The sequence below is a fragment of the Argentina silus genome (assembly GCF_951799395.1).
Source record: "Argentina silus genome assembly, chromosome: Y".
NCBI classification, from domain to species: domain Eukaryota; kingdom Metazoa; phylum Chordata; class Actinopteri; order Argentiniformes; family Argentinidae; genus Argentina; species Argentina silus.
The window spans coordinates 45,557,753-45,571,467 of record NC_139654.1 but is presented as its reverse complement, the minus strand read 5'-3'; the positions used below and the strand labels follow the sequence as shown (position 1 = coordinate 45,571,467).

Sequence of the window (13,715 nt, the reverse complement as noted above, 5' to 3'; positions counted from 1 at the left end):
GGTAGCGATCAGGGAACAAGATCCCTTATAATAAATCCCTTATGAATAAATATTTCATTTACGAACGCTGTTTTGGTTCGGAAAACACGCTTTTTAAAATGCAGTGTCCTACCTGACATTCGGTTTGCATATAAACATGTTGTGAGTGCCAGGGGTGTTCTAGGGGAGTAGACTGACCTTTCTCTGGTGGCTGCCTCTCCCAATCGTGTGCGCATGTAGAAACACAACAGCTAATGTCCAACACTGCAAGTTCATTTCGGGGGGATATATTATTATTAGGGAGGATGTTGTTGTTTGGACAACTTCAGACAGAATTTCTCCACGATGGCAGATTTCCGGCAAACTTACTTACTCTTCTTTAAGTGATACAAATATGTTTTAGTCACATTCTTGATATGGGTTTCAAAATTAAGATCTGAGTCAATGGTAACACCTTGTTTTTTTGCCTGGTGCTTAGTGTTACTGTAAGTAGTGTCTTTAAGTGTGCAGACAGTTTGACCAGGACAAGGACAAAGAGCATTTTGGCATCAGCATTAATTAATTAATTCTAAGGTCATTAAGAACCTAGTTAATAACTTAACAACATAGTGCTATCTCAGTGCTATGATCGGCACAAAAGCCAGATTGGAACATGTCAAAGGTACAGTTGGGAAGAAGGAGATTATTTAACAGTTTGAACACCTTTTCTTCAAGAATTATTATTTTTTTGCTTAAAAAGGGAAGGTTGGAGATTGGCCTAAAATCACAAAGGACTGAAGAGTCTAAGTTACTTTTCTTCAGGAGGGGTTTCACCATGGTAGTTTTAGGTGCAGATGAACAGACCCCCACTTTGCTGAGCATTTCTGTATGACCACTGCAAAAGAGTTCATAGTGCTTCCATGTGGTGGAAGGTGGGGTAACAAGTCATCAAACACATCTTCAGGTCTTGCCTGAGTGATCCTCCTCACCTAATATTGGTTCTCTTATCTCAGAAGTATGTTGCAAATTCCTCACATTTGTAGGTGGAGAGCAGATCACCAGGTGTCTTGTGGGCGGGATTTATAAGGCTGTCAATCGTTGAAAAGAGCACTGTTTGAGTTGTTATGATTCATTATCAATTTTGAGAAATGATCCCGTCTGTCTCGGCGTTTTTTTATTGCCTTATTAAAAGCAGAAAGATGCTCTCGAAGAATATCAAGGTGGACCTGCAGTTTTTGTCCGCTCAGACTTTCTGCAAATTCTTTTAAATTTGGCCACAGCCTTTTTTAGTTTGACTGGTGCTACAGAGTCGATAGTTGCCCTTAGTTTGGTGTTGAAGCTGGTTGCTAAATCATTATCACAGGAGGAAGCTGTTGATGGTGTACTATTCATATTCATATTCATCATGAAATTCTCATCTGCTCAGCGACATGGCTAGATAAATAATAGAGTGAAAATATATTTTTCCCCACTTCTAATAGACTGACATGCATTCATGTTTAGCCAGGTTTCAGATAAAAACATTACAGTGCAACTTTCGCTCTGAGATAAGATCAATAAAGGTTTTGCCAGATAGGGACCTAATATTCAAAAGCACCATGGTAATGTTCTCTGGGCTGTTCGGTGCTGCCCGGCCACAGTTAATGGAATGGATACCAAGTTATTCACATTTGAACCACCTGACAGTTTTCTTGTAGTCTGTCGACTGTGATAGGAAATAATAGACTATAGCACATTCAGTATTCCAAGCAGTCAATCCACTAAAAGCAGCCCAGTTTAGTGGCATTTTGACTTCTGATTGATCCTTGTGTACATCTATCATTTACATTGTTCAGTGGAATCTAAATGTATTTTCTTCTAACTATCAAGATAACATTATTTAGCGATTTTTTTGTTTATTCATGTATAACAAAAAAGCAAGACACTATTACACACGTACATTGAAAGTAATGGCGTTCTGTATGCGGGTGTCATGAAATTAGGCTATGCAGATTAGAATAAGTATAGTACTGTGTTCATTTCCCCCCCAAAAAACACAAAAAACTAACAGCTCTTCAGATTTGCGACGAAAAAGAGTTAGTTCTGGGCTACGGCTACGTGAACGACCAATCACTAGTGCTCATGTGAGTGTAATATCCCTGTGCAGGCTCCTATCCAGTACGAGGCTCTGATGCAGATGGACTATCTAGACAGCGTGATCAACGAGTCTCTCAGGTTGTACCCCATCGACTTGAAAGAGTCGCCAAGAAATCTGTTGAGATCAGCGGCATCACCATCCCCAAGGGTATGGTCGTCATGATACCCATCTGGACCTTGCACCGTGACCCCGATGTGTAGGAAGACCCAGAGGAGTTCAAACCAGAGAGGTAATGGGCCACATCTTAACCACAACCACAATATCAATCACAACAGCAACGATAAGAGCAGTGTTCCACAAACAACCATAAAACAAACCTAAATGCGACGACCAAACACAAACAGGTTTCTTCAACCATGTATAACCATCATATTACTGTGATTTAATTGATATGTTCTTTAACCCCTACACCGTGTGTAGGTTCAGTAAGGAGAACAAGGAGAGCATCGACCCATACACCTACATGCCGTTCGGGTTGGGCCCACGGAACTGTATCGGGATGCGATTCACTCTGGTATTGATGAAACTGGCGATGGTGGAGATTCTACAGAGGTTCAACTTCACCGTCTGCAAAGAGACAGAGGTGAGACAAAATAATGATACAATGATTGTAAATATAATTTTGTACCTATGACTTTGTTGCGTTTCTATATGTAGCAGAGGTGATTTTGGAATCACACTCGCGTGATGAGGTAGCCCTGCCTGAGACATGTAAACTGAAGTGTCGCCCTCAGACCTTGAGGATGTCCTCTTGGCTTAATAGTAGCGTTTGTGTCTTCCACATGGGAGACCCGGGTTTGAACCCCCATACTACAATTCTGTACTTGCGTACTGCATGAGTATGTACTCCCCATTTAATTTCCCAGATTGCATTTTTCAGTACTAGGCGCCAATCATCCTCAGTATAGGCTACCTACTAAATGATGGAAGTGTGAGATTTAAAAAAAAGCTATTTGTATTTCTGCAAAACTCCCTCGAGACTTCATAGGGCCATTTTAATGTATGTCGACCCAAGAGAGGTTGTCCAGGAGTTTGAGTTTATTTGAATTTATAGTGCAATGCTACCCGAACGTAACAGTGACACTGTGTTAGGTAACATTCATAGTGTAACGCTGACATCTGTTTTACTCGTTCCTTCATACTTTAACTGTGTGTCAACTCTCACCAGATCCCCATTGAGATGGACCTGTTCCGCTGCCAGGAGTCCAACGACAACCAGCTCAAAGCAGACAGCCAGTGATGAGGATCTGCCCTGCTGCAGGTCTCTCAGTTATTATGTTACACATAGATCTAGGATCAGCCCCAACACTGGCTACTTTCAAAAATGGGAAAAAATAAAAAAAAAGGGCTTCGCTTTTGCCTTAAATTGAAACTAAATTGGCGCTAATAATTGCACTGTGACCCTAAAATGCACTGTGACTTTTATTCTTTTTTTTATGTCTTTTATGCGTTTTTATTCAAATTTTTCTTTCATGCTCTTTCCTTTTTATCTATTTTACGTAAAGCACTTTGAATTGCCTCTGTGTATGAAAAGTGCTATATAAATAAACTTGCCTTGCCTTGCCTCGCCTCTGGGCTCTGCTGCTACTGTATGCTGCTCTCTTTGTATCTGTCTATTAGTGGAGGTCCAGGACTCGTTGTACAGAGACAGTTGTACAATAAATAGGTGTTAGATTAGATTCAACTTTATTGTCATTGTGCAGAGTACAAGTACAGAGACAACGAAATGCAGTTAGCGTCTAACCAGAAGTGCAAAAAAGCAGAAAAGTGCAATGTGAACAATATATACAGGTAGAGCAGTATAAGCAATATATGAGCAGTATAAGTAGTGCAGTATAAGCAGTATATGAGCAGTATAAGCAGTATATGAGCAGTATAAGTAGTGCAGTATAAGCAATATATGTATTAACAGTAACATTATAAGCAGAATAAATATAGAATGCAGTATGAACAGTATAAGCAGTATATGAGCTGTATAAGTAGTGCAGTTACCAATGTATTGGGTCTATCTATGGGTATCGTAGTGCAGCAGTAGTCAAAATGTACCTGCATTTTATCGGTTGAAGTGCCATCTCATCTGTCATAAGATTTGACTTGTAAAACTGAAAAGTAGGATACAACTAATAGCCTAAATGTATAAACACAGACCACAACCAAAAAACAACATGGGAAAATCGTTTACGCATCCTCTGCAGCAGGAACAGTGCAGAGAAAAAGTATGTACAGTAAACCCCATAACTGAATACACTTCATACGCTTCAGCGCGACACAGAACGCCTATACTGCAACAAAGTAAAAAGATGAGACAGACACGTGTCTTCAATAACTTGCATGTTTAATCAAAATACAAGCATTCGGCACATCGTTAACTTGTAGGAAAGTTTAATCAGGTTTTATCAATTGTATTATTTTAAATGTGAAATAAATAGCATCAGTGCAGAGGCTATAACACACTACAAAAGTCACATTAAATCACGGAAAGTAGGCTAGGCTAATTAACGGAACTATATGAATATACAGCCGGAGCCCAGTCCAGGGTTCTGAAAGCGACAAGTAACAAGTGTGCCCATCAACTGTCTAGATATTAGGCCTATACGTAACATTTAGTCCTCCACTTTATATCACAGCCAGTATAACGTTTAAAATGACTACAAAACAAAAGCAATATAGTCTACAGTGAACGGCGCATTGTCCATTTGTCATACATGTCCAAACAGACCTGCTCACTTGAATAGGAAAGTAGCGCGGCGGTTCGTTGCTTCAGCAAACCTCTCGATGACTTTACTGTTGAAATCCATCTGTCCCTGGATCAATGCATTTTCAATGGAAATCATGTCAAGGCCGTTCAGTCGCTGGTGTCTGTTCTGTTCTGACAGATGTATAATGTCTTTGAATCCAGCCGATGCCCAAATAGTCTCCACCAAAAATCATACATGGGAAACAGAACAGCGCATGTTTCGAGGTGGTAGCGGTTAGCCATCTCTTTTTGTCAAACCATTCCTGTTGGCCCTAAACGTTTTATCTCCAACTTCTCTTCCAAAGGCAATGTACTAAACCGCATGGTCAACAAATAATCTACACGATTCAATGTGAAAACTTTAGCTAGCTAGCATTAGCGATAGACGTACAGTAGATGAACTGAATTGCTTTGTGATTATTTCCTGTCATGTCAGACCACGTTAACGACATTAGCGTTTAATAGTTTTTCGCCACCTGTTGCTAGGCAGAATTCATACCCAATATAATTTGCGTGAGGTTTTCCCTGCTTACGCCAATCACGCTCACGTTGTTCCCCTCGCAACGATGGGGCAAGAGTGCTCCGCTGCCCCACAGCAGAAAGACGGGACAGAGAGCGCAGTCCGCACACACTAGTAATTACTAGTAATTAGTAATTACTCCAAAAACAGCACTATACGAATTATGAGTCAAGTTTATTATATTTATACACACCAATTTCACCATTTAATCTATTGTGTATTAAATATAAAAGACTTATTATTATTACTAATAAAAAATAGGACTAATAATTGTTTCGTATTTGTAATGTACTTTATGAGACTTTATGTTTGTAATGTACTTTATAAAGAAAAAAACCCTGTATATCCCCAAATTTGATTCTATGCAATATGTTTTTTCAAATGTTGTATTTGTCTTGTAGGCTACTTTTGTGTAAGCCGTATATTGTGGGTAAAATGCACTATAAATTCAAATGAACTTAAACTTAAATGTGTATTGCAGTGGAATCCTAACTCGAGATCCGCGTGTAAATCGAATCAATTTCCCATTGACATGAATGCAAGATTTACGCGCGCGGATTTGGAGTTAGGATTCCACCCAAAATGCGTTGCTATTGGTATCATTATGACGTTGATATGTACACAGAATTGAGAATGTTCTGCAATAATACACAAAGTTCTTGAACTTTTAGTTTAGTGGCATAACGAGCTAAGACGCAACCTGAACCTGTGCAATCAGTATTACCAGAGTGAGATATAAAGAGATTATAACCGGAAGATTCGGCGCTTAACACAGCCTACTGACTGAGGTAGGCTAATGTAGGCCAGAGATGTAGTATAGTTGACATATAGTATAGATTTATAACACTTGTATTTGTAAATACTTGAGACGGCATAGGCCGACTACCTTTACAGCATTTGGACAAGGGACGCGTAAAAATGTCACTGAGAGATATCTGTCACTAGGAGATGATATTCCCATTAAGTCGAATTCAGCGTTGGATATTTCTATATGCCTAAAAACTCACATCTTTAGAAAGGCCTTCCTTTAGGTCCTGTCCTCTTGTTGTTGTTAGTGTTTTCTTTGTGTTTTTGTTTGTGTGTCTTTTGCACTCAACTGCACAGGATTTGAAATTGTCGGCTACAAATGAAAAACACATTCCAAATAAAATATATTTTTTATTATTATTATGAGAGACCTAAATGCATGAATTGTATTAGGGCTATTTTAATTTTGCCGAGGTCTTCTGCTTATTAGCCTATATGCTCCTACCTGTACCAGGCCGATTCCAGTTAATAAAATGTGCCCATTATATGGCCACTGATATTTGACCTGTTGGCCACAATTGTAGGCTATATTTCAAGGCGTGTCAACAAACATAGCCAGCCAACCCATACTGGAAGCTTTTGCTGACTCTAACATAGGCCTCTGACAGGACCAAGTCACTTCGAACCATTGCATCGAACGCTGATAAGAGTTGTTAGGCAGTGAATTACCATGATAGTCATTCCAAACCCATTATGACGCCAGCCGAACGCACATTATAGATAATAACATTTCTTTGCTGCCAATCGGTGTACTGGTATTTGTTGACTGATTCAGTAGGGCAAACTCAAAGATTGTTATCCCTTTCTCATTTGGGGAATCTTTCTGACATTCCTGTTGCATTATAGTATGGGTGTGTGGAGATTATTTCAATCATTTTTGTTTGTGTTCTATCTACTGTAGGTGCATAAAAACAATGGAGGTGAAAATATATATGAGTATTGAGGATTAAGACAGAGAAGGCAGAGTTTGAGAAAAAGATAGAGGAATATGAGAAACAAAAGAGAAGGGACCAAAAAGTTAGGCAGAGGGAGGAGGAGATCCTGGCCAGAAAGGCAGAAAGACTGCAGGAGGACAGGAATGAGTTCAATAGGGAGAGGGAGGAGATGGACAGTGGGATCAAGATCCTCATGATGGAGATTGAGAAAGAGAAGGAGTCCTCAAAGGAGATACTTAGAAAGGCTGAGAAGGCAGAGGCAGAGTTAAATATGATGAGGAAGGAGAGCGTGAAAATCCAAAGAGACGGACAGAAGGTGGAGCAAGAAATGCTCAGGATGTGGAAGGAGAAGGAGACATTTCTCAAGGCCAAGAAACAGATGGAGAAAGAGATGGAGAAAAATATGGTGGCAGTCAAGAGGAGAGAGGCCCTGGTGATGGAGGCCGAAGAAAGACTTAAACTGAGCAAGGAAAAAGAGAAGGAAGAGCAGGAGAAGGAGACCTCAAAGGAGATGCTTAGAAAGACAGAGAAGGTCGGAGGAGAGTTGCAAATGATAAAGAAGTAGTGGATGAAAATCACAAGAGACGGGCAGAAGGTGGAGCAAGAAATGCTTGGGATGTGGAAGGAGAAGGAGACATTTCTCAAGGCCAAGAAACAGATGGAAAAAGAAATGGAGGCAGTCAAGAGGAGAGAGGCCCTGGTGATGGTGGCTGAAGAAAGAGCGAAACAGAGTCTGGAAAAAGAGAAGCTAGAACAGGAGAGGGAGACATTGAAGAAGGTGAGCATGGTGACGATTAGAGAGATGGTAGAGAACCTATAGACTAAGTAGATGAAGGTGATTGTTGCTAGTTTTACTATAGCATTTAGTCCATGACCTTCAACTCTCAGTTGAATTTGTCCAATTCTTGTCTCACCTTGCACTCCCCTCTGATGTTACTTTTTTAATTTCAGATGAACGATGGCTCCAGATATGCAGATATGCCCCAACCCTCATGTTCTCTGATGGCTCAGCTGGTACACAATCAGGCAAACCAGGGGACGAGCCTTTCTGTCAAAAGCCTTGTTGATGTGGCCCTGGCTGAGAGCGTGTGGGGGTGCAGAGATAAGACAGGGGACTGCACATGCCGACACCGTTAGCCTGGAACCCTCAACACAATTGGCCGCTATTTAGGGATACATAGCAAATCAATTTATATAGTTGTCAATAATTAAGTTCAATAAATTAAGTTGAACATTAAATTAAATTGACTTCCTTTCTCTACCACTGTGACTGCTTGTGGCATTTATTATTATAGAAAGTCTTACTTGTGATGACCGTGATGTATGTAGCTGAAGATGAATGTAGCTATTTATTTTAAGTCGCTCTGGATAAGAGCTTCTGCTAAATTACTCAAACGTAGGCCTAAAGTACATCCGTAAAATAATGTATCCATTTCCTTTTAACCATCTCTAAACCCTAGATGGCAGTATTTACTCTTACACCAGAAACGTGACCAGTTGCACGTGTGGATGCAGAATAAATAGCCCTCCCAGTCTGTTTCTGCAAGGATCTTCTAATTTATGGATTCTCTACATATGTTGAGAGTCTTGTCAAGTCTGAATATGTTAGAGTTGGGGTTTGTCCTCTACCTCCAAATATAAACGAGGACAATCACTTTGTTTTTCATACAGGTACCACTATTGTATGTATTTCTATTATCAAGGTTTCTATTACTTTACCATACTATGAAACTAATTGAATATGTTTTTAAGCGTCCAAAAAGCATTGATACCATTTCCAAGCACTCCAAGAATCATTTTGCGTTGCTGCTACAGCAGCCGCGCAATGTCAACACTTTACACACGCACTGGTGTAGCATGTAACATTAAAATCCATCAACTTCATATCAAACCATTGATGATTGGTGAACTTGTTGGATCAGTTAAGGCCTGTGCCAGAAATCAGTACACACACCAATCACACAATGGGACTATAACAGACACATACAGTGCATTCTGAAAGTATTCAGACCCCTTCACTTTTTCCGCATTATGTTATGTTACAGCCTTATTTTAAAATAGATTAAATTATTAATCTAATCATTAATCTACACACAATACGCAATAATGACAAAGGTGCTTCAACAAAGAACTGAGTAAAGGGTCTGAATACTTATGTAAAGGTGATATTTCAGTTTTTTATTTTGAATAAATTAGCAACAATTTCTAAAAACCTGTTTTCACTTTGTCATCATGGGGTATTGTGTGTCGATTGATGAGGAAAAAAAAATGTTGAATCCATTTTAGAATAAGGCTGTAACATCACAAAATGTGGAAAAAGTTAAAGGGTCTGAATACTTTCCGAGAGCACTGTATTTACATCTTGATTCACAGAATCACGCCTTGTACACACTTGCAAGTGATAGCAACGCCCATCACCTGTCCCAATAAAGAGATGCTCCAAGCGCACCATTTCATCCTTTCCACTCTTCACTCTCTGACTGTCTGAAGTGTACTGTAGTTGTGTTGTTGTAGCTGGCTACACCTCAGCCTATGATTCTCACGGGGCGTTAGATTGTCTCTGATAGAATCCTACGGTTCAGCTCGACATTCAACGACGATTTTCACCTTCTGAGCACCTGTTAACTCTCTGAGCTAGCAGGCTAACCTGTGAGCTCTCAATTCTTTGTTATTGTTGAACCCTAGCTCAACAATAATTCCTCAGGTTATTATTATAACTTGCTAGGTCATATGTGTAGGCTACAGCTAGCACTTGGGACGGTCGGCTAACTAAGTTACTTGTTGTTTCCGGACAGCTGAGAACCTTGGCTAGCTTTGACAAGCTAATATTGAGAAATATTAGCACCCTGTTTGCAGGAGGGTTGGCCAGCTTGTGTTTGTAGCCCTGGGACTACTGAGCACTTTCTAGTTTGACATAATTCCTAGTTAGTTACCTCGTATAATGATCTAGAATATGCCAGTTCTCTCTAGTGTGAGACCAGTGCCATATCTAACTATGCGGGTACCAGTTCCCTGTGGTAGCACGTGGGTGTAGTAATGCTGAGGTGTGCTGATATTGTACCTGCTTGTTGCTTCGTGCGCTGTATCTAAACTAGTCAACTACACTATCTACAACTACACTGTCTATCACAACTAAGTCAACTAATAAACATGGGCTACGCATATCTTAAACATGCCTGTGTCTGTGTGTTTGTGTGTGTGTGTGTGTGTGTGTGTGTGTGTGTGTGTTTGCATACATGTGTTTTTTCGGGGATGCATAGAAAGTCTTCCAGCTGTTCCAATGAGAACATCCATCCATAGACCTATGCATTTAATTCTGGTTTGTTTATAACTAAGAGGAAGACACGGTTATCATCAAAAACCACTAGTTATCATCAAAAATGATGGTCACAGTTTGCTAAAAAAAAGTACCTAAAAAGCCTGCAGAGGTCTCGTAAAAATGAAAGTTTGGAGAAAAAAGGATCTGCCCAAGATTTACAGCATACCACCTCATCTGTGAAACATGGTGCAGGGGGTGTTAGGTTTGGGCATGTATAGTTGCCATTAGAACTTGTTAACTTGTCTTAATTGATGATTGTACCTGCTGACGGCAGCAGCAGAATGTATTCTGAAGTGCACAGAAACATCTTGTCTGCTTGAGTGCAAGCAAATGCGTCCAAATGCATTGGATGGTGCCACACCATACAATAAAACAATGCCATAGCCAAAACACTGCCATAGCAACTAGTGGAAAGATCTTGATTGGCCAAGTCAATCTTCAGATTAAAATTCAATTGAACATGCATTACATTTCCCTAATGATAAGAATTTAGGCAAAAAGACCTCAAAACAAACAACAACTGAAGATGGCTGCAGTACAGGCCTAGCAGAGCATCACCAAAGAAGATGCCCAGCGTCTGGTAGGGTTAGTGGGTTGCAGACTTCAGGCAGTTATTGTCCACTAAATACTAGTGGATTGTCCACTAAATACTAAACATGACTGCTTCATATGGACATTTGATAAGTCTGTCCCATTACTTTTGGGTACACTGAAATAGGGGGACTATGCATAAAAAGTGGGGTAATTTTTGAATGGTGAAACCAATGTGTACACAAATACCGTCAAATAAAAGCTGAGAATCTCTACTTGTAATAATTGTTTAATTTCAAATCTAAACGTTTGGAGTATAGAGCCGAAAGAACAAAAAATGTTTTGTTGTCCCATTACTTACACAGGCAGGGGTTTGGGAAAGTGAACAACATTTGATGGTGAATACATACTGTATGTCAAACCCCAGCCTGACCACTCCGTTCTTCCACCTCGGCTGGCCGCCTCTAAGAGGATGGAGTGGTTGCGCTAGTTGGTCACGGCTTTTCACTGTCTTGGCACCCCGGTGGTGGAACGAGCTTCCCAGTGCGGTCAGGACTGCAGAGTCACTACCTATCTTCCGCCGTAGATAGAAGACCCATCTCTTCAGGCTACATCTTGACTGTCCCTCCTAAATACCTCTTCACCTTCCACTACCCACCTGTACAGTACCTCTAATGTAAAGCATTTTTAAAAAGCATTGTGACTACCAATGGCCCATCTGCTAAATGTCAAAAATTTAAATGTAAATGTGGTGAAAATGGGTGAAGTGTCTAGCCCCAAATTTACAAAAAATGGTTAGGGCATAAACCCAATATTTTCATGTTTTATTCATTTTTCCAGAGAACAGATTGGTGTTGAATTGTGGGATATATGAAGGATTGCCCCTTTTAAAAGGCTACCCATTTTTAATTGGCAATTAGGGCACTTGAAATTAGCCAAATAAGCCACCTTTTTGGAGTGGTAGGGTCTCTCTCTGATAACCCCCCCCCCCCCCCCCCTAAAAAGTACCACATAGGTTCTTGACATCAAAGATGAGCATGGAAATTAACAGGCCATGTAGCAATTAAGCTTATTTTATTTTCTCGTGCATGAGGTTATTCGCAGGTTACCTAAATGTTAACCTCGTCCTCAGGCTATCGCTCACAGCGCATATAAGTCTGGAATAACGACGACTCAAACCTGGCCGTAGGGTGATTACTGATTAAAGTACTTGTTATTATTTGATTTCAGCTAATCACACGGCTGCAAGGTGTAGCTTCTTATCAGAAATGTGTGGAATGTGCTGTGGAAGATGATTGATCCGAGGTAAAGCCAATGGCTATGCCCCGTCCCTGTTTTTGACGCTCTTGCTCTTGGCTTAATGAAAGCCAATGAAGTTTAACGCATTGGTCCAACAGACCTTTCGGGCATTTGGGCGGAAGTGTCTGGGAACGAGACTACTTAAATCTTAACATAATATTAACATAATCTTCAGCAGTACATGCTAAGCACAGTGTATCTATGAGAAGATATTCAGCAGTTTGCTCGTACAAAAGTCCTACAATTCCGAAGCGAGTATAAACCAAGGCAATAATTAATATTAAATACATTTAAATACATTCATAAAGTTCTTCATAACCAACATCAGGGAGATGTGACCAGAGAGGTGGTTGAGTGGATCCTGGCTATAAGGGCACACTCTTGCCAACACACATTCTGGTGTGACATGTGCGATGTCTTATTGATCTATGTTGCTTTGGCTGTCTCCATGTGTGGATCATTGTAATCAGGGGTGGGGCTGGCCTTTTAAACACCTGTGCTTTGTTTCATTCAGGGAAAACAAAGATATTTTTAACATTTCTTTTAAAGAGACAACACACATTTTCTGCCATGCCTCTGTCAATTGATTTGGCTTTAATCAATGGTTTCTTCTTGATGTTGTGTACATGTTTTCATGCCTATGTCACCTTTCAGAGGAAATCAAGGAACCTATCCAGATCTGATGTCGTATTAGATGAGTCAAACCCTGTCAGAACATAGTTTGCTTTTGCTAGATTCTTTTCTTTTCTTTTGTCTAGTATTGGTATACATGGTCGAAATGATGCACTCATGTTTAGTATTTGGTTGACAATACTTTGTATGCAATAACCGTCTGGGACCCATTGACCCCACCAGGTGCTGGGTATCTTCTCTGGTGATATTCTGCCAGGCCAGCCATCTTTTTGCCAGGTCTTTTTGCCCAAAATCTTACCATCAGAAAATGAAATGCATGTTCAGTAGGATTTAAATCCAAACATTGACATGGCCAGTCAAGGACTTTCCACTTTTTCGCCCTGAAAATCTCCCGAGCTCCAATGGCAGTATGTTTTGGGTCATTGTCTTACTGTATGATGAAGCGCCATCCAATGAATTTGGAAGCATTGCTTTTACTCGACCAGACAAGATATTTCTGTACACTTCAGAATACATTCTGCTGCTACTGTCAGCAGTAACATCATCAATTATGATAAGTTAGCAAGTTCTAGTGGCAGCTATACATGCCCAAACCATAGCATCCCCTCCACCATGTTTCACAGATGAGATGGTATGCTGTAAACCTTGGGCAGATCCTTTTTTCTCCAAACTTTCCTCTTGCAATCACTCTGATAATATTCATCTTATCTGTCCACAAGACTTTTTTCCACACCTCTGCAGGCTTTTTAGGTACTTCTTAGCAAACTGTAACCCGACTATCCTTTTTAAGAATAACTAGTGGTTTGCATCTTGCAGTGAATCCTCAGCCATTTGCGATT

The 13,715-nt window shown here is 40.2% G+C and overlaps 1 pseudogene across 1 annotated transcript in view; it reads left to right on the top strand.

Moving 5' to 3' along the window:
• LOC310824152 (cytochrome P450 3A27-like) overlaps nucleotides 1-13,715 on the top strand; it is a 230,821-nt pseudogene that overhangs the window by 79,379 nt on the left and 137,727 nt on the right. Inside the window, exons 19-20 of the transcript in view lie at nucleotides 2,105-2,324; nucleotides 2,516-2,678. The product of the transcript in view is annotated as a cytochrome P450 3A27-like (transcript). The remainder of the gene's footprint in view (nucleotides 1-2,104; nucleotides 2,325-2,515; nucleotides 2,679-13,715) is intronic.